Here is a 27,553-nt window from a genome sequence, read left to right as displayed (position 1 = left end):
TAAAGGGACAAAATACCTTTGAGGAAAGGGACAAAACATGCCAAAATACTTCTCTTGCTGTCTGCCTCTGTCACTGACAACCCCTACTTCCTTCTCTCCCAACCCCATGTCAAAAAAAAAAAAAATCCTTTTAGAAAACATCCTTGCTGATCACGTGGCAGCTGGCAAAGGCTGCTGCCCCTTCTGCCACAGGCAGTTTAGGCTCTTGAAACAAAGCAAACTGGGTTGAAATTCTAGGCATTAAAAAACTAAAGCAGCTGCCTCCCTGACATCCTGGGTTGGACTCTGATTTCAGTTTCGCTTCTACTAGATCTTGGGTAATGTCATTGCTACGGTGTAACTGAAATGAGAACTGGGGCTGCTAATCTTGACATTGGGTCACCCAGTGGTAATCCATTTGTTATCTCTGTTACATTTGTGAGAGCACACACACCCACTCCCTTTAGACTGCAGTAATTTATTTGGCCTATTTTGTGTCTGATGGTCACTTGAAACTGTACCTCTTGCCTGTCAGCAGCTGTAGTTGTTTTGCTAAGTGACGATCTAAAGTGAGGCTTCCTTGTGCAAATGTGTATTTTAGACACTGTCACCAGAAATCCAGTGGCTCTCCTCTCTCCCTACCCCTCTCTCCCTGTCCCCTTCAGCTGTTTAGCTTTCAGGACACATGGCTTAAATGAACGTATGCTTGGAGTTTGCAAAATGGCTTGAATGACAGGAGAAATCGGATCACACAATGAGAGTTCAGAACCCAGCTACCAATTGGTACAGCAGGAGTCTGCGGCTCTCTTACGCTCATTATTGTCTCAGCATAACATCCAGCACCGTGTGTTTCTCACGTCCCCTCTGAGAAATGGGCCTGCAGTGGAAAGGAGTGGGCAGAGGAATGTCCCCCTCCCTGCCAGTGGGGCTGTCGGCCTCCGCTCTCTGTGGTACCCCCAGGCCTGTGGGGAGCGGGGTGGAGAAGGGCCTGCACACCTTATTGTGCCTTCATTGCTTACACTGGAGAATCTCCAGCTTATCCTGCCAGTGCAGTGACTGCATGTGGAGGAGGGGGAGAGGTTGTGTTGCAAGCTCTGAGAAAATTAGTTGTCTCTATTTTATCTTTTGCAGCTGCAGCACTTTTTTTTTTCTCCCCTCATCATTCCCCCCTCCCCATGCGAGTGGTATGTCTGAACCATATCCTTCAAAACCAGTTTTCTAAGCAGATTAGATGGGCAGCAGAAACAGCTATGCAATCAGGCAAAAATGTGCACTCAAGCCTTCGTTTCACGCAGTGGCCAAAGCAGTATCTACCACCTGCATTTTTTTACTTAATTCTCTCCCTTTGCTGTTATTCTATAGTGCTGTTGTCTGTCACTGTTGTAGACTGAAACAAAATGCTTGTTCTGCTCCTTAATTATATAAAAATTAGGGAGGGGAAGGAAGTTGGGTTCCACAAAAATACTCATTAACATGAAACATACAGCATGCTCCTGAGCTGGCATGCTTCACCATGCAAAGTGACATTTGCTCCCCATGAGTGTGGGGAAGGGTAATCTGGGGATTACCCTTAGGTCCTCTAAGACCAATCCTCCCCTGACCAGTCTGGAAAACCAGTGTCTCAGTTTACTGCTCCTTTGAATTCAGTATACTCCCCTGGGCTGCCACTGCAAGTGAATTTGGTCTCTTGCTACTCCATATCTTTCAGTGCTCCCTATCAGCCTTGTTGCATGCTAGGAATCTGACAATAATGGTCTTCACCTGCTTTGAGATATCATGGGAACTCTTAAGCACTGGAATTGGTTTCATGCCTGGTCTCTTATAGGACAACGAGCTGAATTTGGGACTAAGCTCTCCAGACAAGTTTGGAAACCTTATGTCTTGTTCAGTGTGGGTGGAAAATAGGGGTAGGTTAGTGGGCTGAGTGGCAGACCTGAGGAAGAGAGAATTGAGTAAGCCTTGGCTGTCTTCCAAGAGAGGAAACAGAGCAAAGTGTCCCAGGAGCCAATTGTTGCTCCTCTAGAGAAGAGGCAGGAACCCAGAGCAAGGTGATCAAGTAATGCTTCTTACTGAGGGTCTGGAGAAGCAACTTCATGCTTCTGAGGGAAGAGAAGTTGTATGATTAAACTAGAAAAGAGAAATTGGGGGTTGAGGTTGGGGGTGGGGGAAGAAAGAAGGAGAGAAAATAAACCTTTTATTTTCTATAGAGGGTACAAAGAAGGAAAGAAAGAGAAACTAAACTGAAAACTGTTGTGCTTTGTAGGGTAGGAAAGAATCTACTATAAACCCAGACAAAGAAAATTTTGAGGTACTGGTAGAAAACTGCTTTAACATGTTGGCATGATGCACTTAATTACCTTCTGCTGGTCCCTCAAAAATAAAAAATTACTTTGAGAAGAGTTAAAAATTGCAAACAAGAGAGACTCAGTCTTGCTGGCAAAAAGGGGGTGAAAAAGTGGGTGGAAAGCTGGTTGAATGTATCAACCACAAAAGCGGTGAGATACGGTTGTAGAGAATTCAGGTTTTAAAACACAAGGAAATCGTGCAGAGATATTTCTCACACATAAATAGCATCTTTGGGTGTGCAGCATTGCCAAATTTACCCTTGTTACAGGGGCAACTTACAGTAAGTTCCCTTAGCCATTTGTTTGAATTGCTTAGAGGAAAGGTTCGTCTCCTTATTCCCCTTCTATTAGATGTGACAGATTAATGTCTTTGAGGGCAGATCACTGTTAGGCTAAATCTTTCGCTGGTTATGATTCCTTATAACTATAAAACAGTCACAAGGTTATGGGGTTTAAAAAGAGAGGTTTATTGCAGTTTCCAGCCCTGAAACTACAGGCTAAGTGTCTCTCCTTTTCTTTTTTTTTCAAGAGCAAATCAAATCCATCCATACAGACACACACTCTGCCTTCTCTCAGACCTGGGGGAAGAACACACACTCCAAGAGCTGCATTATAGAATCTACAGGAAAGCTACTAAAATAGCTTTCTGTGAATGCATACTAATCTTCCCTCTGAGTCCTATCCATTTGTTTTAGGAACTGTTTGCTGAGCATGAGTTGGTGGCACCCCTAACGTTTGAGGCAGAACTCAGAGCCTTCAGCAGCTCACCAGCAGTTGTTTCTACCAACTGCTCATAAAAGCTGTGCCTGTGCCTTGGCTTGAAGCAGCAAGGTATTGACTGGTCAGACATCTGTTGCAAACCCCATGGTTCAATACTTGTCAGACTCTAAACTAGTTGTTAAACTTGACTGATGAGCTAAATCCTACAGTCCTTAGGTCATGCCAGGAGCTGTGCAGGAGGCAGGGTGCTGATATTGAAATAATTTAAGTTCCCTGCTGAGGAAGTTTCTGCAGGAGTGAGATTTGTCCAAGGTATTTTTAAGCCAGTTTGTAAGAATGCTGCTGTGGTCAGTAGGAGACTGATCTGAATTTTCCTTGGAGTGGCTTTTTCAGGGAACGGTGTAGTTTCTTTAAAATGGAAACATTGTTTTTCTCCTAGAAAAGCACAGTGCTAGATTTCTGTTCACCTGTGAAATTAATGAACTAGCTTTTACCAGAAATGTTACATCGACCTGTCTATGCTGCCTGAATGGGAATACCTCTTTGTTTCGCTTTTCTCTAACTGATCTAAAAGGCTTCACTTGGGATTGGTTCAAAACATTGCATTGGATTCCAGGTCATCCTTGACTGCTGAGAGAGCTGTTCACTGAGGTGCCTATTCTGCTGCCCTCCAAGGGCCCTGGCTGTGCCATCTGGCAGCACAGGTCACCCAGGGGCCATGCTGAGCCACAGGAGACCTCAGTGTGTGCTTTGGGAACTCCCTTCTAGCACGGGAGTCTCACCCAGAAGTGGGGCCAGGGCTACCAGGTTGCCAAGCTGCAGTGACTGGGGCAGTGCAACACTGTGGGAAGAAGAGCAGCTCAACATTGTACTGACTCAGAACAAAATTTCTCAGGTCAGGTCACCAAACCAAAATGAACTAACTTTGGTTTCAGTAATGTAAAATATTCCATTTCAAATGACACAAAATGCACTGGTGTCCTCAAATAGGTTTCCTTTTTTGTTGTTTTTTTCTTTTTAAACTTGTGAACTTCCATTCTACATAGTCTCTAATTTCAGTTTTTCTGCCCAAATTGGGATGAGAGTAAATGTTGAAATACTGGAATTTCTTCCTTTCTGGGGAGGAGGCAGCTGGTGAGTAAGAGCAACCAGTTTCAGGGTTGGGACAGCTGACTCTGAAGCCCTGTACACTGGAGCAGAGCAGGCGATGGAGGGGCAGATAGGCCATGGAGGGGAGGGGAACACAAGGGCAGAAGGAGGGAAGTAGGAGACAGGAATGAGAAACAGCAATGAGGGCTAGAACAAAAGAAAAGGAGGAGAGAGCAGAAGTTTCTACTTGGCTCCCTGGGCTGTGGAACAGCTCTGTTCTGTGCTATGACACTGCTGGTCATGCCTGGCTCAGCACCCTGTGCTTGGCTGAGTGTCCAGCAGGTGTGTGGAAGGTGCCACTCTGAGAGCTTCTGTCCCAGAGCACAGGAGGAACTCCTTGGAGAGGTCGTGGGCTGGGTGAGGTGGAGCTGGGGGGTCACAGCAGTGCAGAGCCAGGCAGTGCTGCAGTGTTTCACTTCTGCTTGCAGAGCAGTTGAGTCCTTCTGTGCAAATGGAACAGGGGTGAATGCAGGATCCAAAGCTGAGCACTTCTGAGTTCTCATCCCACCTCTAAGCAGGGCACTGCTGCCGTTGTGAGTTACAGACTCTCTGCCACTGAGTCTTTTCCTGCAAAGTAGAAAGCACAGGAATACCCTTCTCTGGTGGGACTAGGAAGGAGCACTAGTGACTGTTCCTAACACTGCAAAGTATTTATTATTTAGCAAGTTTCTTGACTTTTAAAAGTAAACCAAATTGATACACTCCATCCATCACCAGTGCCCTCGAGGAATGAGTAGCTAATTAGAGAGCAGGACTTGTGAAAAGACAAACCTGGGTTATGCACAGAACAGGTTTCTCCAGTATTTATTGCCTACGTTACTGGCCAAGCTTCCTTGTAAGTAATAGTCAAATAATCGGCCTGGGTCCTTTTGTGAATGGCTTGAGTCTGTGTGGTCCCTCCTTTGTTAGAGCAACTCATGGCTTCTGAAAGCTTCTGCACCCCCTGTTCTGAACGGCAGAGCCTGGTGGCACCAGCTGCTTCTGCCTGGAACAAACATTTGCATTTGACATTAAAAAGAAAAAAGCTAGTTTCAAAATGTATTTTCTTTTCCTTACGCCTTGATTTTTTAGCCCTAGTTCAAACCCTGGAAATATTTTAAAAATGAATATATTTAGCTTTTGCTAGAAGCATCTTTTAAACAAGTAAAGCTTAAAAAGGAAAGAGAAATCTTTCCTTCAGAAATAAAACAGCAGCCAGTGTTTGGAAATATTTTAACAATAGACCATATGGGAGTCCCAAACTATTAAGCTTTATTATTCAGAAGGCGGAAAATGTGGTTTGATATTCAATTGATATACAGCATAAATGAGAGCCGCAGACTCGGCTCCCTTGAGCTGGGATTCAGATGTTCTCTTGAATATAATAACCAATGCTTTGGCCTGGTTCCACAGAATGCATCCAGCCTGCTGATCACAAGCCAAGAAACTGTAGGCTTTTTTTCCCCTTCCCCTCTCTTATCCAAACTACTTTCCTCTCCTGCCAGCATGAGCTTTTGGCCTGAATATAAATCTCCTGATACTGGATGTGTATAGAAAGTGGGGAGGATGCTAATGGTGCACAGCAGTGGAGCTGTGTATGTGCGTGTGTGTGTTTGTTTTTCTTCTGCCTTGATGATAAGGTTTTCCCCTCAAAATGTGCTCTCAGGGGATTACGTTGGTCATCCTAGGTGGGAGCTTCTTTGTTCATGTCTCACTGTTTGTTTCTTAGTGCTGTGGGAGCAGGTGAATATCTTTTGGGGTTACTGTGAAGTGGTGCCAGAGACCATGAGAGTGTGGAATTTATTGGAGGGAGAGACTGGAAGTGGTTTCAGTTTCTTTCAGCTTTTTTTTTTTCCCTGGTTTGATTTGCAAATATTTATATTTGCCCTTACCCCTTTCTATCATGTCTCTCTTAACTTTTCTCTCCTATGGGGGAAAGAACCCATAAAAGCTGCTTATAAAATATTATATACTGTGCTGGTTTTGCACACGTGTACCACATATACATGGACTAAGATTGCCTGTATGCACAAGAAGGATGAAATATTGATACTGTGGTCAAGTTATGGCAGACAGGATCACTTATTTTTTTGACACAGGATCCCTTTGGTACTGACATCCTCAGCTGTGTTGGGTCCTATCTTTTCTACCCTCTCAGGATCTCCGTGGTTTGTGATTTCCCCTGAGTAGGCAGGAGACACCAGCATTAAGGTATCTTGCATTTTTCTCTAGAAGTATGGTGTGCCCAGGAAAAAAGACTCCCACTTTACATGTGAGTCCAGGAATGCCTCTCATGTAGAACACTGAAGAGAATATAAATTATGCATGCTGAATATGAAGTTTAGTTTTGGCTTCTGTCTTTTCTCCATTTCTTTTCAGTTGTTCATGATAGCTTAAATTTTCCGTATTTTTGTCTCAACCCATATTCAAATTCTTTCCTTTGGGGAAAACTGGAGCAAAATCAATTTTAGTGCAATTTTTCAAGACTCCTTGACTTGCCCTTACATCTGTTTGGTGTGGGGGAGTGGAATTTTATCATAAAACGTTTGATTTATTTAATGTATTCAATAAGCATCGAAGATGTGCCAGGTACTTTCTCAGCCCTTTTGGATGAGAAATCTTGCAAGCTAAGAACTTAATAAACAAAGAAGTTCCAGAACTCAAAATTTCCCTGCTGTTAAGGTCTCCCTATATCTAAGGAATAAACCAAGTTTGAACAAAGCAGATCCTAAGACTTGTGAAGTACAAAATGTCACAGGCAGTACTGATGAGATCTGTAATTGAAACAACTATTTTTTTAAACATATTTCCTGATCCTGTTACCTGCCCAACTTAAACTCAGCTGAGATGTGCCCATGCAGCAGTTCTACATCCATTGCAACTGTGAGTCTTTTTCTGTTGGTGAAGCCAGTGTTAGGGGTGTGTGGTGCTACACCAAGGGCTCATCTAAACAGGGTCATTGATTGAGACCAAGGTAAGTTACAAATTGAATGGAGGAGCTATTCTCAGTTAGCTTCATCATCCTAATGAAGAGGCCATTTGGAATAGTTAATGAGGAATAGCTGTTCTGGAATAGTCCCTTTTTAAGACAAACCCTCACTGTTTCTGTAATTGCATTCCAGGAAGCTATTCTGTTCTGAATCAGCATGGGATAGAGTGCCTAGAAGACGTTCAGACCAAGCTCAGCTAGCGGTGAGTGGGCAATACACACCGGGTGCCCTATTGCAGCCATTCCAAGTGAGCAGCAGAATAGCCTGACTGGTTGTCTGTACATCTCTCTAAAAGGCAACTGAAAGTAAATATGAAAATCATGGTACAAAGGCCTCTGTCTTAGCAGGGATGAAGTCTGAGCTGCCTGTTACTGTCTGAGCATTAACCTGGTGTTATGGACAGAATGCATGTCTTAACCCGTCACTGATCACAATTTGATTAAATGTTGGGGTGTGGAAAGGACTTGTGTGCTTTTTCCCAATGTGTATATTTACATCATTATGTGGGAGCAATCAATTTATCAAATCCATCTGATTATTCAATAGTGGGGAAAGACTACTGGTTGGAAGAAAATGTGGATTGTTTTTAAGGTGGATAGAAAATTGGCTTAAAAGTAATTCACAGAATCCCTTTCTTTTGAGGAAAACCTACACTAACAAATTAATCAAGGTAAGGGAAATCTAGTGATTTATAATTGCTAATAATTTAAAATGCCATGAAAATTTTCATGCAGCATAAAATTTTGTGCTTGTCCTTGCCAAGGAGGATGGGCTGGAGCAGAGGTGGTGCTCTTGTGCTTCAGTACGTTGTAGTTGTGATGTAGCTGCTGTTAATTCATAGTTCTTTTGATTTTTGGAATTCCTCCATTCCCTTAAAAGGGAAGGTGGCATCCTGGAGTGGAGAAGCTCCAGTGCAGCCCTCTGGATGTTAATCCACCCTGACTTTCTTAAGCCTCCTACTTAAATCATTATCTTAATGAATCACCATTGCTGCTGTCTTCAGTGCTACACAGGAACATGCAAATTTTAAACAGCCTGGGGGAAAGCCCTTTTTGTCTGTAAAGTGCTCTGATACTTGCATTTAGATGTTACCATGATAGGTACCTTGCATGCTACTTTCTGCCTAAGCCTCTGGATAGATCCTGGGGTGTAGCTCTCCCAGGGCCTGCTGGGCAGTTCTGGGCTCCCTGAGAAGGGATGGATGTGATGATTTTGCTACTGACTGGGAGCAGCAGCTTGAGCTCAGGTGGTTGAAGCCAGATCACTCCACCATTGTCCTTCAGCTAAGGGCCTCTTGTCTGTGCTTTCCTGGAGCTGTGCAGAATGGCAAGGAGATAGGGGAGTGAGGATGGGGGTCCTTCCTGAGCTCTGCAATTGCCAGTTTCACTTTGGGCAAGTTTCTTCATCTCTTCACTTGAATGTTTTTCACAGCTAAAATAAGCCATGCAAATGTTCGTGGATCAACTAAATTTTCTCCCAAGTACGTAGCAAGGAATTTGATACAATAGGAAAATTACCAGCTTGCTAAAAAAACATTTGTTTAAGGAAAAACTGAACATAGTGAAGCCACTGCAAACTGTCTCCAAGACTTTCAACATTGTGTTGTCCAAATTTTTCCTTGATGATTCAATTTGGCTACACAATGAGCTCTGCCCACTTTAGCTCTCCCAGCTGATCACTTGAAAAATCTCTATTTGTAAATGGTGGATATGGAAAGAGAGCCATGTATAGCTGTTTCAGATGGCAAATCTTTGTGGCTGTTTAAAGAAATCAAATCTTTCAATACATGTTGTATTCATTAATCCAAGAGCTGGAGAAGCTGTTTTATGCAAATGTCCTAGATGATAAAAAGTACCCTTCTCAAATTGCAGAGTCAATTCAGCATTGTCCCTTTCCTGAGGCTTAGAAGCAGAGTCCATTCCCTTACTATGGGTGACTTTCCCTCACTAGTAGTAGTTCTGCTTCTGGAGCAATGGCAGGATAAATGTGGAAGATACCAGGTGAACAGAGATCCTTTAGTTTTAGCTAGGAGAGGACCAACCTTATTAACAGAACTGAGCTTAAGTGCATTTTCTGTGATAACATTATCAGTTGTCAATTCCTGCTGGGCAAGTTGTGCCCACAAGAGGCCAGAACATTTATCTCAAGGAGGGCATCCTCATTCCCTCATTCTTCTCAGTCAGATATTCTATGAAACAAGTTCAACTGGAGCTGGATACTTTCATGCTGACAAGAATGCAGCTTCTCAGTTGGTTAACAAAGAAAGGAGATGTGAACAAACATGCATGTTGACTTCTTGCAGCTCAAAGCCTTGACAGGTGTCCAGGTGTAAGGCAGGAGATACGATCTGCTTCCTCACCTGTTTGTGTACTCCTTTCTGGAGAACAGCAAAGAACTATCTCTGTGACTTAAGTGACTCAAACTTTTTCCCTGCTTGGTGTAGCTCTGAAAAGATTGCCACTTTCTTGTCATAGTGTTTAAGGCACTCTGCAAACTGCTTTACAGTGATAACTTTTCTGTTTACGGTGAGCAGGCTGTTGTGTTCTCTGTGTTCAAGCTCCTGGCTGGTTCTGATTTCTCAAGGGATGGCAGCATTTTATAATACAGGGGGTTAAATAGCTGGGGAACCATCTCTCAGATTCAGCACCATGAGAAGTGTCAGAGTAGGGATTTCAGAAGAAATATCAGAAGGGAGCTGTATGTATGTGTATAAATGTGTGTGCATATTGTGCATATATTTCCAAGGAGAAAATAGAGCTGACTGACATTTGAAGCTGAGTGTGAAACTTAAACACAACTTTTTTCATTCCTGTCTTGGAAAGTCATGGTGATGGGTGTGGGCAGGTCTCTGGCTGACTTTCTGAATTGCCTTTATGTCAGAACTCCAGCAAGGGATTTGGTGCACTTTCTCATCCTGTTGAGTAAAAGGATGCTCTATCCCACATAGTTTCCTTGGGAAACTGAAGGAAAGAGATTCTTCTTCACAGATCTTATCACACCCAGTGTATTTTTGCAGGCACTATGTGCAAAATATTCAGTAAATGAGATATCCAAAAGGAATGTTTCGATATACTGAACTGGATTACTTTATTCCCCCAGCTTTTGCACAGTCTTATGCTTGTGGGTGGTTGTAGATTTTTGTCAATGTACAAGGGTTGTTATTTCTACAGTTACCTCATTCAAATGCAGAGGTTTGTAACTGTGGAAGTAAAATGTGTCTGTGCTATTATTTTGTTCATCTGTTTTGAGCTACTTTTGTTAACTGTGTGTTCATAAGTCTGTTTGCTCAAATTACCTGCTCAGTTTTCAGGTCGGGTATGCTGAGATTCAGTATTTCAGTTTATACCTTTCTTTTTGTTATTTTTCTCCTGATGTGTTACAACTGCCTGCCAGAAATTCTGAAACTGTGGTCAAACAAACTGCTCTGATGTTTCCTCCCAGTGTTTGCTAATTCAGCAGCACTTGAGCTGTTTATAAGAAGCACAGAGAAACCGCAGCAGAGGACTGTGAATGGCAATGCTGTGTGAACAAGTGATGCACACAGCACTGCACAGGTAAAGGAGTTTAAATCTGCAAGCATATCTGTCATTAATTTTAAGGCCTTTAGGAACCATGGTAGCTCAGCTAAGAGAGGGGAGATAAGCCAAGCAATTATATGGAGCAGCTCTGTTTGGTGAAGCACATCTTTTGGGATTAGCAGGGGCTCATGAGGCAGGGTAGTGATTTGTGCATTGCACTGCCAAGTCTGACTGATCCTTCAGGACAGTCGCTGTTATGTGGGGCCTCCAGGGAAATTTCTTAAGACTGGGATATTGGCTGGGACAAGACTGAGAAAGTTTCCTTGGTTTGTCAGTATAGACTTTAATGCAACAATGCTCCCCCTGCTTGCTGGAGAGAACCACGTCCTTTCTGCTTCTCTGCTTTGGGGACCTTCTTGCTGGGTGTTCAGGTGAAGGAAAGTAGCCATGAGCTTTGAGTGACTGCAAACTGCTGTGCTTTTGGGAAGACTTTGAAAAATGGCAGGGATTTAAAGGCTGAGATTTTGACTGACTTGAGTTGGGTAAAAAATTCGAGAGAACTTCGGCAGCAGTTGTTGGGAGAAGAAAAATGTCAGCAGATTACTTAAGAGCACTTTGAAGTGAGTCCCCAGAAAATGCTTGCAGAGAGACGAATGGGCAGCTGGGAGGAAATGCTGTACTCCCTGAAGAAATAACAAACTCTGGATGTTTATCCAAGCTGGTAAACCAAACAGAAACCATCAGTGTGCTGCTGGGTAAATCTGTGGTGTGCCAGTGTCTTAGGCACTGTGCAGTTCTTATCACCACTTTCAAAGGTAGCGGAGGGCTAGGAAAGGTCCAGAGAAAAAAGTCAGTCCCTGTGATTTCTCTTTGTCATAGAGAAGAGATGACTTATTACAGAAATTGCAGATGCGTTGTATTGTCATGAATGGCAAGGGGAGTAGGGAGTGATCCTTCACAGTTCCTGTGTTGCTAAATTGATTCAAAGCAGGCAAAGAGGAGGCACTCTGTCAAGCAGCAGTTACCACGTGAAACTCGTTGCCACAGGGTGTTATGGATAGCAGAAGTCTAAACAGATTGAAAAATCGATGAAGGACAGATAAGTTCTTATTAAAAGTGATGGCCTGGATGCAACCTCTGGATCAGGAGATCTTTAACAATTGCACAGGGTGTAAGAAGGAAAGACTGCCTGTGTTCTGTGTCATTACTTTTCCTCCCTCTCTGCCATCCCTCACTTTTTTTTTCTTTTTGGCCCTATTCTGGCTACTGCTGAAGAATAGAGAGAGATAGACCTTTGCTCTTTTAACTTGGCTATTTTTATAGGTGAAAACTAGAAAGGAAACCAGCTACCCTGCAGTGCGGGAAACTAGTTTTGCCTTGCAGCCCACAGGTAATGTAAAGCACACCGAAATGAAGAGCATTAGGAGTCAAATGCCTAAAAATGTGTCTGTGTTATAAAATGCCTCTGTGGCCAGCATCTTTTTTAAAAATTTGAGTTAACAGGAAGCTGAGCTTGTTAATGAAGTGTAAGTAACTACAGTGTTTCCAGTTACTTTTCACACTTTCTCCTCTGGGTGCTACAGTCACTGAAAATGCACCTCATGACTTGGGCCTAGCAATGACACCTTGGGTTGGAAGATGAGGAAGGCTGCCCTCCACAGAAATGACTGGGAGGAAGCAGAAGGTTGGGAAGGAGGCTGAAGAGAAGGTACTAAAATCCCTTGTATGTGCACCAAAGCAGGAAAGTGTAACACAGAGGAGGGCTTGTAGCCGTGAGTGCAGCATACACAGTCGTTTGATATTTGGGAGGTGAAAGAATCAGTTTTACATTTTGCTAGATGACTGTACTGTAATACAGCAGTGCCTCCTGGCAGGGAAAGCAATGTAATGTAAAGCAATACCGCGTGGAAGAGCAGTTGGAGAGCTGTCAGAAGCTGAGTAGCTTGGAATGCTTCCACGAGAAGCTGGGAGCAGAGCTGAGCTCACTGCAGCGTGGCATTCCCCTGCCCCAGGAGGAGAGCGGCTGCAGCGCAGGCAACACTCGCTACCTCCCAGCACAGCCCTGCTCTCTGGAGGAGGCTTTGCTAGGCAAAATAGCAAGAGTTCCTTTCTTCTCTTGGGAGATTTCTCTTCCAGCTCACAGAGCCCTTGTGAGTTCACATGCCAGGCAGTCCTGGGGCAAATGAGTTTGTACCTGTCAGCTGTCATTGCCTGCCACACAGGAGTACGTCAGGGCACTAGGCTACCAGAGGGGTAGCAAAGGGCAGGAGCTCTCCAGAGTGGGCTGCTGGATCTCTGGATCTGATCTGATGAGGTTAGCTAGGAAGAAATTACCTTTTTTTTTTTTTTTTTTTTTTTTATGTTTGTGTTTCCAGAGGGCTTTGGTGCAGGGCTTTTATCCCAGTTTTTAGATTTTGGATATACCTAGTAATCTATCTTACTTGCGGTTTTTACCTCCCCTCTCTCCTTGCCCCCAGCATTTTCCTTCCCTTCAAGTCCTCTGCCTCACTCTGTGTTTTGCTACTATAAATTTCTTGGTATGAAGGGTCCTGTTTCTTACTTGAAGTCTCTGGATGCTATTAAGTAATTGGTGGAAAAGCTTGTTTAAACATCACAACCCTATGTTATTTTTTAAATAGCCCTTTGAGGTGGCTGAAATGCTACTGAAAGACTACTTTCCTTTAATACTGGACAAGGAACTTCATTAGGGAAGGGAAATAGTATTCTTATTAGACCCTTTCCAAGTTACAAGTCATCTTTCTTTTAAAGAAGGGATGTGCAGTTTTATTCCTCGTCCACACCAGCAAAATCACTGTTTAGAGTAAGGAGCAAACAAGGGTTTTTTGGTTTTATTCCTTCAGTGCATCCAGACTTTCTTTTGTTAAAAATCTGTAAGAACAGAATGATGCATTCTGTGCATCTGCTCTCTAGCCACAACTTGAAACCAGCAATACTGGTGAATTATGCAGGGAGATTGTCTCAATGTCCAAGCTGACACTGGTCCAGCATGATAGAGGACCAGGGCCCTGTGTCCAATACAGTGCTACCTTTCCTGCTTTATCACTTCAGCCAGGTTAGTGGATGATGAACATGTGGCCATGGGTGAGCTTGAACAGCAACCTCCACCACAGAGCTGGCAAAAGGAAAGATGTCATTTCAGGTTTCCTTAGCTTGACAGGTCTGTGCAGACAAAGTGTGAATTTTATAAATGGAAGTGCTATTGTGGGAAGGAATAAACAAATAAGGAACTTAGTGCAGAAGTGGTTTGAGAAGTATAATGGACTATGAAGGCAAAAATGAATTTGAAAGTAGCATGGGAAGGTTCCATGACAGCCTGTTTCTTCTGGACTTTGCACATAACATTGTGCTTGATCAGGTGAAGATCTGTCTTCTGTTTCTCTGCCATCTTCCTGATAGCAAATTCAGCTTTATCTTGTTATTTTGGTATGTGTATTTAGATTTTTCTTGGAAATAATATTTTTCTCTAGTATAAATTACTAAACAAAATGTGGACAGAAGCAATCACAGCCTCTCAGTACACAAGCCAAGAAAAGTGAAGCAGAATGTGTATGGTAGGAAATGGATGCAGCACTTCTTGCTTTTGTTGGTTTTAGTGGTCTTTGATGGCAGTTTGTGGGGTATTGCACAAAAGTCAAATGCACTGTAGATGGAACAACTAAGAGCTACTGAATTGAACAATCTTTTTAATAACTAGGAAGAGAAACTTGAAATTACAATGGCTGCCTTAAGCAATTTTCACAGATCCTAATGAGCTTAGATCTGTCTTTATTTAGTCACTGCTTGTGTTCTGCCAAAGGTTTAAGGAAAGACAGAATGCTCAATTGCAGAAAGTCTGTCCCTGTACCTGAGAGCCAGAGTTTATTCTGGCTGATGAAGCTGCCTTTGCAAGGCAACTTTTAGGCTGTTTTTGCAGATTTAAAAAAAAATAATCAGTAAAATATTTCTGTTGAGAAAACAGGGAAAGCTTAAGAAATTCAGGATGCTTGTTCTCCTTTTCTAGGCTGGTGAATAAGAACTAGATCTAATGGGAGGCCAACATCTGGTAGCTCTAGATTTTGAAGGACAAGGCAATGTGAATTCAGTTTTAAATAATCAGCTACAGCTTAATTTTCTTTTTGAAAGAGTTTGTTTTAAATGTTCAACATGTTTGAACTTAAGTGCTTAGTATGGTACATACAAAAATGAAGTAAAAAATTCTCAATGGATCATGACTTTTTGAATTTTCAGGCATTATCATTCAAATGAGAAAATGTCTAATGAAAGTCATTGGCTGTTTATTAAAATTATAAAAAGAAGAAAAATGTCAGCTGCATAAATATCTGTGAAATGGAATAAATGTTTCAGCTGGAGACAGTGCAGCTCTGGTTAGCAGAAAATAAGACCAAATTGAGAGCAGATTATATTTGGTTTTAAATCAGTATGGCTTAGTAGTTACCAGCCACTGATCATCCTTCATGACCTAGAGTGTAAATGTAAAACAAGACCAAAATTGGTAGCTTTCAATTACTAGTATTTAAATCCAGTCTCCTCTACCACTGAATGCTCTCTGAATAAATAAATAAGTGAAAGCACATTTAGTTGCTGGCATTGTCCTGGCTTTTCCTGTATTTGCAATGGTTTGATACACAGAAAAGAAACTCCCTCTGTGTGTTCATATATGAAGTCTCTAAAGGAACAGCTGATCTCTTTTTTCCCCTCCCTTTCCTCTCTCTCATCTCCATTACCCTCCCCCCAAATGGAGGCAAGGGAATTTTGAATTTTTTATGTTTTAAATACTTCTCAAAGTATGTAAGGCTGAAGATATCTTTGAACATAAGTGCACCTGGCCTCCTATTTTCCTGTATTCTGTATTGTTGATAGAAACTGCAAGAGAGCCCTAAAGAGGTTTTTCCTATTTTATTACTGGTCACGTGTCTTTTCACTACAAATTTGAACATTAAAATTAATTATGGCCTTAGAGACAGAGAGTCCAACAGTGAAATAGCTTGTAATTTATTTGAACTCTGAAATTCCACCAGTTAAAGTTGTGTAAAACTTTCCAGTAGTTTATTTATATATTATTTTAAGAAAAAACACCTTAATTATGAGTCTGGTTGTTCAATAAAACAGAATAGCTATCTGGCTAATCAGTACTGTGCTCTAGATCATTAATTTTCTTCTTAATAGCAGCATGATTTTTTTTTCTTTCTCCTTTAAAACTTTTTCAATTATATAACAAATGTGCTTGATTTATGGGGACACTCTCTAGGATTTTATGCCCCAAGACAGGCACGTCATGAAATAGCTGGAGGTTGGTGAAGAACCTCAGCTGGATTAAAGGCTTGCAAGTACTGACAGGAGTGGGAGTTGATAATTTGGATGGAGGCCTGTACAGAGGCACGTGGACAGCTCTGTTCTCAGCTACTCCCACTTAAGGAGTTGTTTTGTTTTGGTCTCACCTAGAAATTCAGACTTTCCCTATGGGAACACACAGCCCTGGGTGTGCAGAGGGTTGCTCATAAGAAGGCCTCTTTTTCCCAAAGTCTGAAAAATTTTTACTTGTGGAAAAATGAAATGAATGATTGCACTCCTGTACTAAAAGTGGGGATTTTTAAATATGGGTTCTTAAGTAATTGTTTCTGCACTAGGTGCGTCACCAAGTCTCAAGGTTCCTGGAAGTGCACATTTTCTATGTGGCACAGTTATGAAATACAGCTGGGCCTCCATTTGTCTGTTTGGGGACCCAGACCTGCTTTGCCAACTTGGTTTCAAGCTGCTTGAGAAGTACAGGATAGTCTGTGTTCTAAGATTTCCTGACAAATGTGTGAAGTTCAGAGCTCTTACCAGGCTGGCTGCTACCTGACCAGGAAGTCCCTAACAATGTGGCTGGCAAAGAATAAAGAAAACATAAAGATGCTCCATTTTGGTTATGGGAGGCTGTTCAGAATTTAAGGTCCTGGTGTCTGAGAACATGGGGTAATATTTGCAGCTGATGTTTGCCTGGTAGTGAAGGACCCAGCATAATAGATAGTTGGCTAAGTAGTAAGAGTTCACCTGGCAGTTAATGCTGGATTTTTTGGCTACAGACTTGAGGCCTCTTGAAACTGAGTAATGGCAGTAATAAGAAGGTGTTTGTAGGGGTAGATGGATTTGGGGGGCTTTGAGGTCCTGCTCACATGTTTGAGAATGAAGTATCATGGAGTGCCCTTATTCTAGATTTATTTGAACAGAAATGGCCAGTGAGATGAAGAGATGAATGGGATGTAAAGTATGTCAGAATTTCTCTTTGCTTCCAGCTTGCCATGGAATGATGAGCTGGTTTCATTGAACCCTCTGTTTCACACAGTCCTTGAGGGGTTATAAAAGCAGAGGTGGACTGAAAAAGCACTTGAGGAGAACATTTAGCCTGGAAATGCCTTCATCCCCAACAGCTGACTGTGATGCCTGGAGCCAGTTACTGTAGGGATGAGCAGATAAACCTGATGTGTACTGGAACCTGGAAATTGGAATTAAAGAGTGTAATATTTAATGGATGTGATAAGATTCCTTGTAAGTTAGGCTTTTCACCAAGATTGGTCCATTCATTTTTACTCTCTCTCCTAAAAGCTGTTGCAAGAATTGTTCTCTGGAAAATCAAAGCACTTGTGCTGCTAAGGAGGACTAAGAAGGGCCCTACAGGGCTCCACCTCTTAGCCCATGTGCGCTGCTCAGCAGCTTCTCACATCTGTTGGTGCTCTGGCTCCCTGAGCAGTTCTACAAGATCCTTTCATGATGGATGGCATTGGGGCAGATCTTCATGCTGAGGAATTCCTTTGAATTGTTATGCAGAGCTGTAGCTAAAACCAAGTAGCTCTTCCTGTTGTATTATCGGTGCCACTCATCACACAAAAAACGTCACTAATGTGTTTGCTGCCATAAAAATTTTCTTACTGTCTCTTTCAGCTGCTTAGGCCAGCAGCTAGCGTGCACCAAGGTTAGTGATGAATTAGGTTGAAATTGCCAAGGGGTGTCTTTCTGCACTGACTTGAAGATGTATGAGGCTCGCTCTCCTTTGTTCTTCCTTCATCCTGCTTTAGCCATACCTGCATTGTGCCTTGTCAGCGTTTTCTGCTTGGGAATGGCTGAGTGGACTTTGCTCTGTGCATCTTTTTTTATTTAAAGGAGGTCTTCAGCGTGTCTGTTTGGCATGAATTGGTTGAGAATTTGCTGGTAAAAAGCTCAGGGGAGGGAAAGAAAAGGATACTTAGAGCCTGCGCTCGCTGTCTCCCGGCAGTGCCCCCTTCCTGCTCTGGAGATCTCTTGCTTGTCCCTGAGCTGGGTCGGCCCCTGGAGCACAAGTGCTCGGAAGCAGCAGTGGCAGGGTCGCTGTCTGTCTGTCTGTCCCCGGGATCATGTGGCAAAGGGGCCGTGCCTGCGGCGAGAGCGGCTCCCCCCGTGCGAGGAGTCACAGGACACCGGCGGGGGCAGCTCCAGCTGGTATGCACTGGTACTAATATAATCCCCAGGACTGTGTCCATGCGACACAAGTGTGACATGTGAGGTATTTAAGGAGACACACCTGTTCTAGGCACAGGCTGGGTATTGCATGCCTTGGAAATGGAAGGTTTTGGTGGAGCAGGGAAGACTCATTTTATCCTCAGGAGGGCTTTGCTTGCTTCTTTCTCCCCAGTTGCACATTATTTTATAATTCTCTAATATTAGGCTGCCCTGTAGCCTGTTAGCACTGGGCTGTTTCAGAGGCCAGGCTGGTGTTTGCAGGAGAGAACAGCTTCTGGTCTGAGTGATGGTTTGGGTGTAACAGCTCCCAAGAAAGGGCAGAGAATTCTGAGAATGTCATCTGTGTGTGGGGTTGGGTTTTTCAGTCCTTTAGATAATTTAGATTTTGTGTTGTGTTTACCAGTATTTTTATTATAAGGCCTCTGTCTTGCAATTTAGAGCAGTAAATCACATGAAATTCATACCATCTTACAAATTTTATACAAAAATATTTTGTCACTTTGAAATCTGAGTGTATTTCTCTCCTTTCCATCTGCCCCCATCCCAAAAATTACTGTGAAACAGTTATTCTCCGTAAGAAGCAGCAAGTAAATACAAACTAAATCTCATTATTGCATAGCATAAAGAATTAAAATGCTTAGATTTTTATCTCTCTACTTGAAGTTTATCTGACACTTGTTTGGCAGAGGATAATTTTTTTTACTGTTGAAAAGGGGATGTATTAAGATGAAGGAAAAAGAAATTTGCAGGGCCTGTCATATGACTTGATTCCATCTGTCTGTCATGTCTTTCAAGTAGAATGGAATTCTTCTCTCAAATTTGATGTGCCTTTTTTTTTTTTTTATGTTAATGTGAAATCTCCTGGTTTGCTTTAGTCTTGTTCCACATGGCCCTTCTTTCTATGGATTCCTGCTCTTGGTGAGGTGTTAAGTGTTTGTTGGTTTGGGACAGCTCCCAGAACTGGGGCCAAGGCTTCTCCTACATTTCATAGATTGCTGTGTGGAAACAGTGGCCACTGGTCAGGCTTTCCCTCCCATCTTTATTTTAAATAAGATTTTCAGGTAGACATCCAGTATGTCAATTGTTTGCAGAACTGAAGTAATGGCTGGTGGAAATAAGGAGGAGGGTTGTACTCCAGGCCCTGGTTAGTTTGGGCAGTCAGGTATTTTGGGGGGAAGGTGGTAATTCTCTCCTGTAACAGCTTTGCACTCTGAGTGTGGTGGTCTGGAATAACCAGCCCCCGAGTGGATGACAGACTCTCCTCAGAAACAGGAGGGGATCCTTGGAATGGAGACCTCTCAGCTCCAGCCTCGGGGTCATTGACCCTTATGACAAGGGGGTATAAATAAATATCTTTTTAATCCTAACCTGAAAGAGGACTGCAGCTTTATGCTGGTCTTCAGACCAAATCCAAACCCTCAAATAATTTCCTTCCTTGCGGGCGGACACATTTTTGTACATATGAATGTAAAAATACCTTTGATTGTATTACTGAGAAGCAGAAGATCTTGTTGTAAGGAAAGAATCATCCCCCTTTAGCTGTCGTGCCTCCCAGGCTGGCTTTGGGCTCTGCAAATCACATTTTGCTGCATAGCCTAAGGTAGACACAGCCTCATTATCCCTGCTAGCTGGTAAAAGTGGGCTCTCCCTCACCTCTATTCCTACTGGATTCTCCCAAAGTTAGTATCTGTGCAATCAAAAACTGAAGATATTTATTCTGGGTTGTTTTGGGGATTTTTTTTTTTTTTGGGGGGGGGGGGGGTTGATTTAGTGGTGTTTTTTGTTCCTGAACTGCACCCTGCAAAATGTCCTGGCTGAGTTGTTTCCAAATACTGGCATCTCCAGGGAAGGGGTTATAAATTGCTAATTTAAAGCCTGAAACAGGATAATTAACTAACCAGTTTGATGTAAATGGCTTAATGGGGCTTTACTAGCCCCTTTGAACTTAAAGTAGCACTAAAAAGTAAACTGTAAATACCTTCAAGGAACATAGTGGCATGTTTGAATGTGGGGCTCCTTAGCTGTAAGGAGCAAGCCTGCTCGACTTGCCAGGAATCCACTGGCCTGTGTGACAGCAAACATGTCAAGGGGGTGAGGGGACCAACCAGGCACCCCCTGGGGAAGGCTCTGCAACTACCTTGGTTCTCAGGAAGCACACATACTCTGATATATCAGGCTTTCAAACCTGTCTTGCCTGCTTTGGAAAATTTAAATCACAACCTCAGTTTAAATGCAACTGTAATGAATTTCATCAGGATTGAAGGGGAAAAAAACAAAAAAACCAAAACAAAAAAACCAACAGAAAACCCAAAACCCTGAGGGGGGAGGCAGCCACTAGAGTCCACCCTAATTTTCTTGAAGATCTATTTGCATTAAGGTCTTTTGGCAAGTCCAGGCAGAAACTGTGATTGCTCTTTGTTCAGAAGACCTCCTTACCAACTGAATCTGCTGAGACAACGTACTGCAGCCCTGCAGCAGATTCCAGTTTCTGATGCATTTGAGGGACTTTGGGGAGAATGTCCAGACTTTCATTCTTGCTGGGCTGCTACAGAGTTCCAAAGGAGGAAGTCAGCAACAATTAATCACCTAGAAATGAAGGTCATTATAAAGTGGAAGCATCTTGTGTAGTTAGGCATTGATCTCACTTCTGACTATGGAGGCTGAGATGTTGGAGAAGAGAATTTCAGGCCCAGAGGTCCACAGGAATATTCCCTTGAAGCTCTTCCTGGTCCCAGTGCTGCTCTGCTCTGCCTTCTCACTGTGCATGTGACACACAGTTTCAACAATAATTCCAAGAACCTTTTCTTCATTGTTCCCCTGTCTCACAACCATCTTTCATCTATTTCCAGCAGCCTTCCTGGATACTAGAGGATGTTTTGGGGGTTGAAGCACAATCCTCAGTTACTGCTGTGACCTCTGACATATAGGATTTGGCTTTACAGCCAGCTTTGTTCAAGAGTGTTCCTGATCTTTGGCTGTGCTTTGCTGTCTGCTCTGTTGTGCTGCCCTGAAGACCATGGGGTTTGTAAGGCTGAGCCAGACCAGGGCTGATGCAGAAAGAGGACAAGACCTGACCTTTTAGGTGGTGGCTCTGACTCGGATGCCCTAAAACAGATCATGATGCCTCATTCTCTGTAACGATGGCTCTATTTTTGTGTGGTTTGGTTTGGAATTTTTTTTCCACCTGGTGATGTATCATTGGCAATGTTAATGCTGGCCTTTAAAAAGGCAGCATAAAAGCACTGAGATCTATTGTAGAGGGCCATGATGCAGAAGTGCTACATCTTATTTTAAAAGCCATGTTTGCTAGAGGATTCAGCCCTGCACTCTAATTATTCAGGTGTCTGTTGTATGCAGGGATCAAAATGCTCTGCTGTGGCCTTTAGAAGAGTTAATAACATGGCACTTTGCTCCTACGTGCTGACTGAAGCAGTTGGCACCATGGTACTACCTGCTTGCTGTGCGTGGGTTGGGAGCAGAGCACAGGATTAATTTGGGGTTGTGTTGGCAAGGGTCTGTCAGCAGAGCTTGCCCAGCTGCCTGTGCTATGCTGGAGCTGTTAATGCTTTACTTTTATAAGCACTAATCTAGAGCACATTTCAAAAAATTCAAAATGCTCGCTGTTAGAGAGAGAGAGAGAGAGACACTTGCAAGCAGAAGAGCTCTGTACACACAGTGTTCATGGCTGGAGACTCCCTTCAAGGAATGCCCCAACACCTCAGCCTGCCAGCTTTGCTATCTTGGCATCTGACTGGGAAATGCAAATACTCAATCTTAATCCTTCATTCCCACATGCTGACATGTATCCAAGGGGAACTTCTGTGAATGTTGTTGTTATTTCCCTATAACTTCAGCTGCTGCTTTGCTTCCCAGAACCTCCCCACCATGTGTCTCAGTGCAGTGTTTTCCAGGTCTTTTGGATTTGTTTCCCTAATGAAAGGCAGGCCAGTGTGCATGGCCTTATCAGAAATCTGGGCAAGGGAGTTGAGGGCACTTTCAGTGAGCTCACAGGTGACACTAGGCTGGGTGGGAGTGTTGATCTGCTGGAGGGCAGGAAGGCTCTGCAGAGGGATCTGGACAGGCTGGATCCATGGGCTGAGGCCACTTGGGTGAGGTTCAACGAGGTTGAAAGGATGTTGCAGCCAGATGGGGGTTGGTCTCTTCTCCCAGGTAACAAGCAATAGGGCAAGAGCAAATGGCCTCAAGTTGCACCAGGGGAGATTTAGGTTGGATATGAGGGAAAGATTCAGAGAAAGGGTCATCAAGCATTGGAACAGGCTGGTCAAAGAAATGGTTGAATTGCCATCCTTGGAGATTATCAAAAGGATGTGTAGATGGGGCACCTGGGGACACAGTTTAGAGGTGTTCTTGGCAGTGATGGGTTAATGGCTGGACTTGATTTTAGAGGTCTTCTCCAGCCCAAGTGATTGTATGATTTTATGTGGAGAAGAGGAACATACCCTGTGACCTGGCTGTTTTTATAAGACGCTTCTCTTTCTAATCCCCCTCCAACAAACCCTTCCGCAGATTTTTTGATTCCTCACTAAATCCTTTAAATAACATGGTAATAAAAAAATCCCCCTTATAATACCCATTTTGTTTCGAAACCCACTAAACCTGAAAACTAACTCTATTTGATTTGTTGGCTTAAGAATCACAGGGAAAATACAAGTAGAAACCCTGGGCCAGGACTCTGGACTCTGACTATTACTAGAGAAAGAACAAATTATGTGTAATGGTGTTTTCCTGACCTCTCCTCTGTTTTTAGTAAGATGAAAAATTTCATCTGGCTTTTGCTAATGTTAGAAAGTTGTGTAAAAATTAGAACATAATGAAGACAAATTTTAAAGTGGTGTCTGCTGCCGTTCTTGGGTGTGTTGTCTCAATTGCCTCTTACTTAGAGAGCAGCTGAAAAATCCAAGTCCTTTTCCAACATGTCAAAACCAACTTTTTCAAAGGATTCGGTAGCTGTGCCAAAGCACCTTGGCTATTTGTAAGCAAATGCATGGGGTTGGGATTGTCTCTGCCAGGGCCAGCATTCACACAGGCAGCTGGCTCTTTTAAATCAATTTGATTAATTACTATATACCTCCTAATTTTTCAATAGGCAAGTCCCTGCTATTTCTTGCCTGCACAAGATTAAACTTTCACATTACATACCCTGTAATGTGAAAGTTTAATAAGACTGATTGTCTGGAGTAGGTCTGGGTTTGCAGTGACTGTTCCTGGAAGGGTCTGGGGATTTGGTATTACTGTCAGGCTTCTTACATGAGGTTCCAGAGAAAGCAGGTGTGTGAAAGCCATGTTAGCATCTCTAATGGTGGATATCTTGGGATAAGAAGGATGTGACTTATTCAGGTTCTTCAGAGATGTTGACTTGTTTGGTTTGGGATTTTAAGTGGTTTTCCTGCTGTTAAAACATGTTCTTTGAGTGAAGTGCCTGCCAAGAAAATGCCTGGAGAAGGGAATAGATTAAGCCAAGGTGGACTGACTTGGTGGGTCAGGGAAAACTGGATGGCATCAGAACATCCCTGTGGCTGGGGAGCCTGAGGATGTGTGTGTTTCCGAGCACCTGCACTGTGGTGGAACAATGCCACAATTTATTCAGCCCTTCTCTGTGTCAGAGCTGCATGTGGCTGAATAATGTGCAGCTAGGGGCTGAAAGCAGCTGGATCCTAGATCCAGGTGTTTGAGAATGCACAGTGCCAAGAGAGAGGCTTTAGTCCAAATGTATCCTCACTAAGAGAACTTTCTGCATCCTCTGGGTGTCTCTGGATGCTGTTACATCACTGGGCTCTGCTGGAAGTGGTAAGGATGGAAGAATTTTACTTTTTCCTTCTACTCTAAGGTGTGGTATCAATGTTTGTTGTGGTGGTGAGCAGAAGTTTGTACATGTATTACTCCTTGGGCCAGATTCTGATCCTATTTATGTAGGTATAAAACTGCTGTGCTGTTCCATCTGTGTTAGGGAAGTTCCAGCCTCTCTGGTTGTTTTTAGGCTTTGGTTCTGCTTGGCTTTTTGGTTTGTTTTCTCCTTCCTTTAACCACTTTCGTTGCTGAGAGGTGAGAACTCCATGGGAAGTGATCCAGAAAAGTTTTAAAATAACCTTTTAGTGTGGGTTAGGTTTTGGTTTTGTTTTTTTTAAACTCTTGCTCAAACTTTTAAATATGTGAATTGTCTCTGTGAATTCTGAGTGCCTCTGAAACCTGCCAGCCAAGCCTAAATCTTGCAGGAGGTGTGGCCACGTTTGTGTTCTCAGAGCTCTCTGGCACAGACACCTGGTACACCTGTGTCTCCTGCTAGTTTCAGTACTGTCATAACTTCACCCCTCATGCCTGTTTCTCTGGTACCTCCTGTTTTTCCCAAGGTTGTCTTCTAAAAATAGAATCTGTTACAGATTTTCACTCCCCCACACCCACCTTGAGGACAATAATTACCAATGAGATGGTTTTAATTATGCTGAAAGAGGAGGGTGATGCATTCTGCTCTGCTCTTTGAGGCATTTTTTTTTTTCTAGCAGGGAAAAAATTGCACTAATTGCTTAGTAATTTCTTTAGGTGACAAATATAAAGTGAGTAGCTTTTGAAATACTTAAACTTGAGTATTTAAACATTTGATAAATCATGGATTATCTGAAGAATAAAATTATGATGTTTTGGCACCAGCAGGATTCAATGCAAAGGTCTCAATCTGAATAGAAAATATCTTAATTTCTTTAGTTGTTGTTAAACTGGTAGAGATAGCTGTGGTATCTGTGGCATTCACTTGTCCAGAAACCAAAGTCATTCTCAATCCAAGTGAGCAGGGATGCTTTGGATGATGCAGTTATCTGTCAGCAGACAGAAATTAAAACATGCATAAGACAGAAAAACACTTCTCTAAAATGAAAAAAAAAAAAAAAACCTGAATGAAAGCATGTAAGTGTTAGAGTGGATGATGCTGACTTTACTGTCCTCTAACTATGCCTGCAGCAGCCCAGAGCTTATTGTCACATAAAGCAAGAGAAATAAAAGGGAAGCTGTCTCTATAGGCTACATGATGAAACTGGTGAGCAATTGCTCTGATAGTAGGGTGCTCTGTGTGTGATAATTGCCTACAGATAGAAATGCTGTGTAGAGGAATCACTGCTGGCACACTGACCCAGGCTGGCAAGCTAAACAATTTGGGAGAAGGATAAGAATCTACTACCGCTCTTTAAAATCACCCTCATGATCACCTCATGATCAAACATTACTTCCTCCACTGTGAGTAAAAGCATAGGACATTTCTCAAATCATCCCTTAAAATAAAGCCAGATTGGTGCATAAGAAACAAAGTAAGCACAAGCATACACTGTGCTATACAAGTAGCACTGAACATTCTTAGGAAAGAATGTGCTACTACACAGAGCTCAGAATGAAATGGGAACGGTGATGGTTCTTCAGGTTTTACAGCCACCTCTGTGCTTAACTTTAACAATTATTTATTACCACTAATATTGTGCTTTGTAAACTTATACAGTGCTTTATGAAGTACGACATGTTTTCTATTTTAAAGATCTTATAATCTTGTGGGCCGATAAGGGGTGCAGATTATCCCTTGGATGTTCATAAATAGCATTAGCACTAAGAGTTTTATTAGCACTGGGTCCTTTCAAGCCTGTGGCTCTTTCTTAACACTTCCCTAGTCAGGTGCTGAAATAAGGATTTCTATAGCATGATGTTCCATGCTGGAATAATGTGGGCATTCTTTGGTTTTGCTTGTAGTGAAAGAGCAAAACCCAAGCAGAGTCCCAGCACAGTGGCTGTAGCTCTGCATGGGTTTAATCCACAGCCTTTGCTTGTCTCTCTGAGACTACAAATCTGGAGTTTGGGGGATGGCAGCAGAGAGCAGGCTCAGGAGGTTTGTGTGTGTGTGTGCTTGCGCGTGTTTTAAATAAACAAACAATGCAACAGCAACTTCAACAAATTGTGAGCGGTGCTAATTTGTTATAGTCCTGTCTTGCCTCCTGGCAGTGTTGATTTAGGAGAAGCTGAGCAGACTGGAACGGATGCAGGGAGCTGCCGGCTCTCTCGCTCTGTAGATGGTTCAGCATAAAATACTTTAAAGGGTCCTGTCCTGAGGAGCTTTCAGATTACAAGGTAAAGCACATACATAGGCTGTCAATCCCCTTCTCAAAACCAAACCTTAGGCAAAAGTAACTTTCCCCCTGCTTTGCTCCACCCCTTCTACTTTTTTAAAATGAAGAGAAGTTTTAAGTCTTAATTCATGACAAAAGCCTATAATTTGTGTACTTTGAGGACTGCCAGGAAATCCTTGGCCTTGACAAGAATAGTGTGCAGGGAAGGAAAGGAGGAAGATCCTGTGCTTTGGACTGTAGCAAAGTTTTCAACACCTCATGACCTTGCTGGGCTGCCTTTAATAACATGCCCGAGGCTGTAATCCCCCAGGCTGAGAAGCTGTCTGTCAGGGAGGGCTGGCCAAACGTCCCCGAGGTATCTGCAGCCCTGGACCACTGCTGTGCAGGGCTGCAGGACAAAGCCAGCAGGATAGGAGCCTTGCTGGGAAGAGGTGGAAACATTTATACTGATCTCCCTGCAGTCTGTGAGCTGAGTTTAAATAATGCTTGAAGTCTCGAATGAAGAAGACAGAGGAATAAAACAGTCAAAATAAGGAGCAGGGGAGAATAAAATAAGTTGAGGAGAAGCAGCCAGAGAAATTAAGAATTTTGAAAGTGAGTAAACTCTGCTTTTCCATTAGGTCATCTTCAGCTTGGAGAGATTTGGATACAATACAGGCAATTTGTAGAACTTTGAGTCTGTTAGGCCTTCTGCTTTTACAAGCAATAATGGCTTTCTGGCCTCCTCTCATTTGCCAGGCTCTGATGTGCTGAGACTTCTTGGTGGCTGCAGAGAATCAAATACAAAGGATTCAGGGTGATGGGTTAGGCATCTGGCTTGCAGGGATCTTTGGTAGGTAGAACAGTTCTAATACTGCTGGGACCAATTCTTATAGTGGTTTGCTTGAAAGTCTTCACCAAAGTGAAACTTAAAAAGATTTCTTTGCTGAGTACAGGGCTGTGTATAATCAGTTTTGGGGGGAAAGCAGAGAAAAAAGAATGTGGCTAAGTGCTAAAAGTGCCGTTTTTAAGGTATGATTCATATTAAGAACTCTTACTGGATCTATAGATATGGGTAAAGGGAATGAGATTTTTTCTTATTGGAAAAAACCAATACAACAATGCTTGTTTTGTGCACACTGTGCTCACCACTGCTCTGGCTTATGGTGAGAGAGATGACATTTGGTCCAAGACAGTTACTACACCCCTCAGCATGGAAACTTGGTGTTAACTACTGCAAGCTCATGATATTAGCAGTATTGTGTGTGCAGATGCTC

The 27,553-nt window shown here is 42.8% G+C and overlaps 1 protein-coding gene across 1 annotated transcript in view; it reads left to right on the top strand.

Moving 5' to 3' along the window:
* HIC2 (HIC ZBTB transcriptional repressor 2) overlaps positions 1-27,553 on the top strand; it is a 68,925-nt gene that overhangs the window by 30,742 nt on the left and 10,630 nt on the right. The window contains exon 2 of the mRNA XM_050980406.1: positions 7,295-7,364. The gene's annotated coding sequence lies outside the window, so the exon portion shown is untranslated. The remainder of the gene's footprint in view (positions 1-7,294; positions 7,365-27,553) is intronic.

The sequence above is a fragment of the Serinus canaria genome, chromosome 15 (assembly GCF_022539315.1).
Source record: "Serinus canaria isolate serCan28SL12 chromosome 15, serCan2020, whole genome shotgun sequence".
NCBI classification, from domain to species: Eukaryota; Metazoa; Chordata; class Aves; order Passeriformes; family Fringillidae; genus Serinus; species Serinus canaria.
Note: the sequence above shows the minus strand (reverse complement) of the source record. Positions and strands in the feature narration are given on the sequence as shown.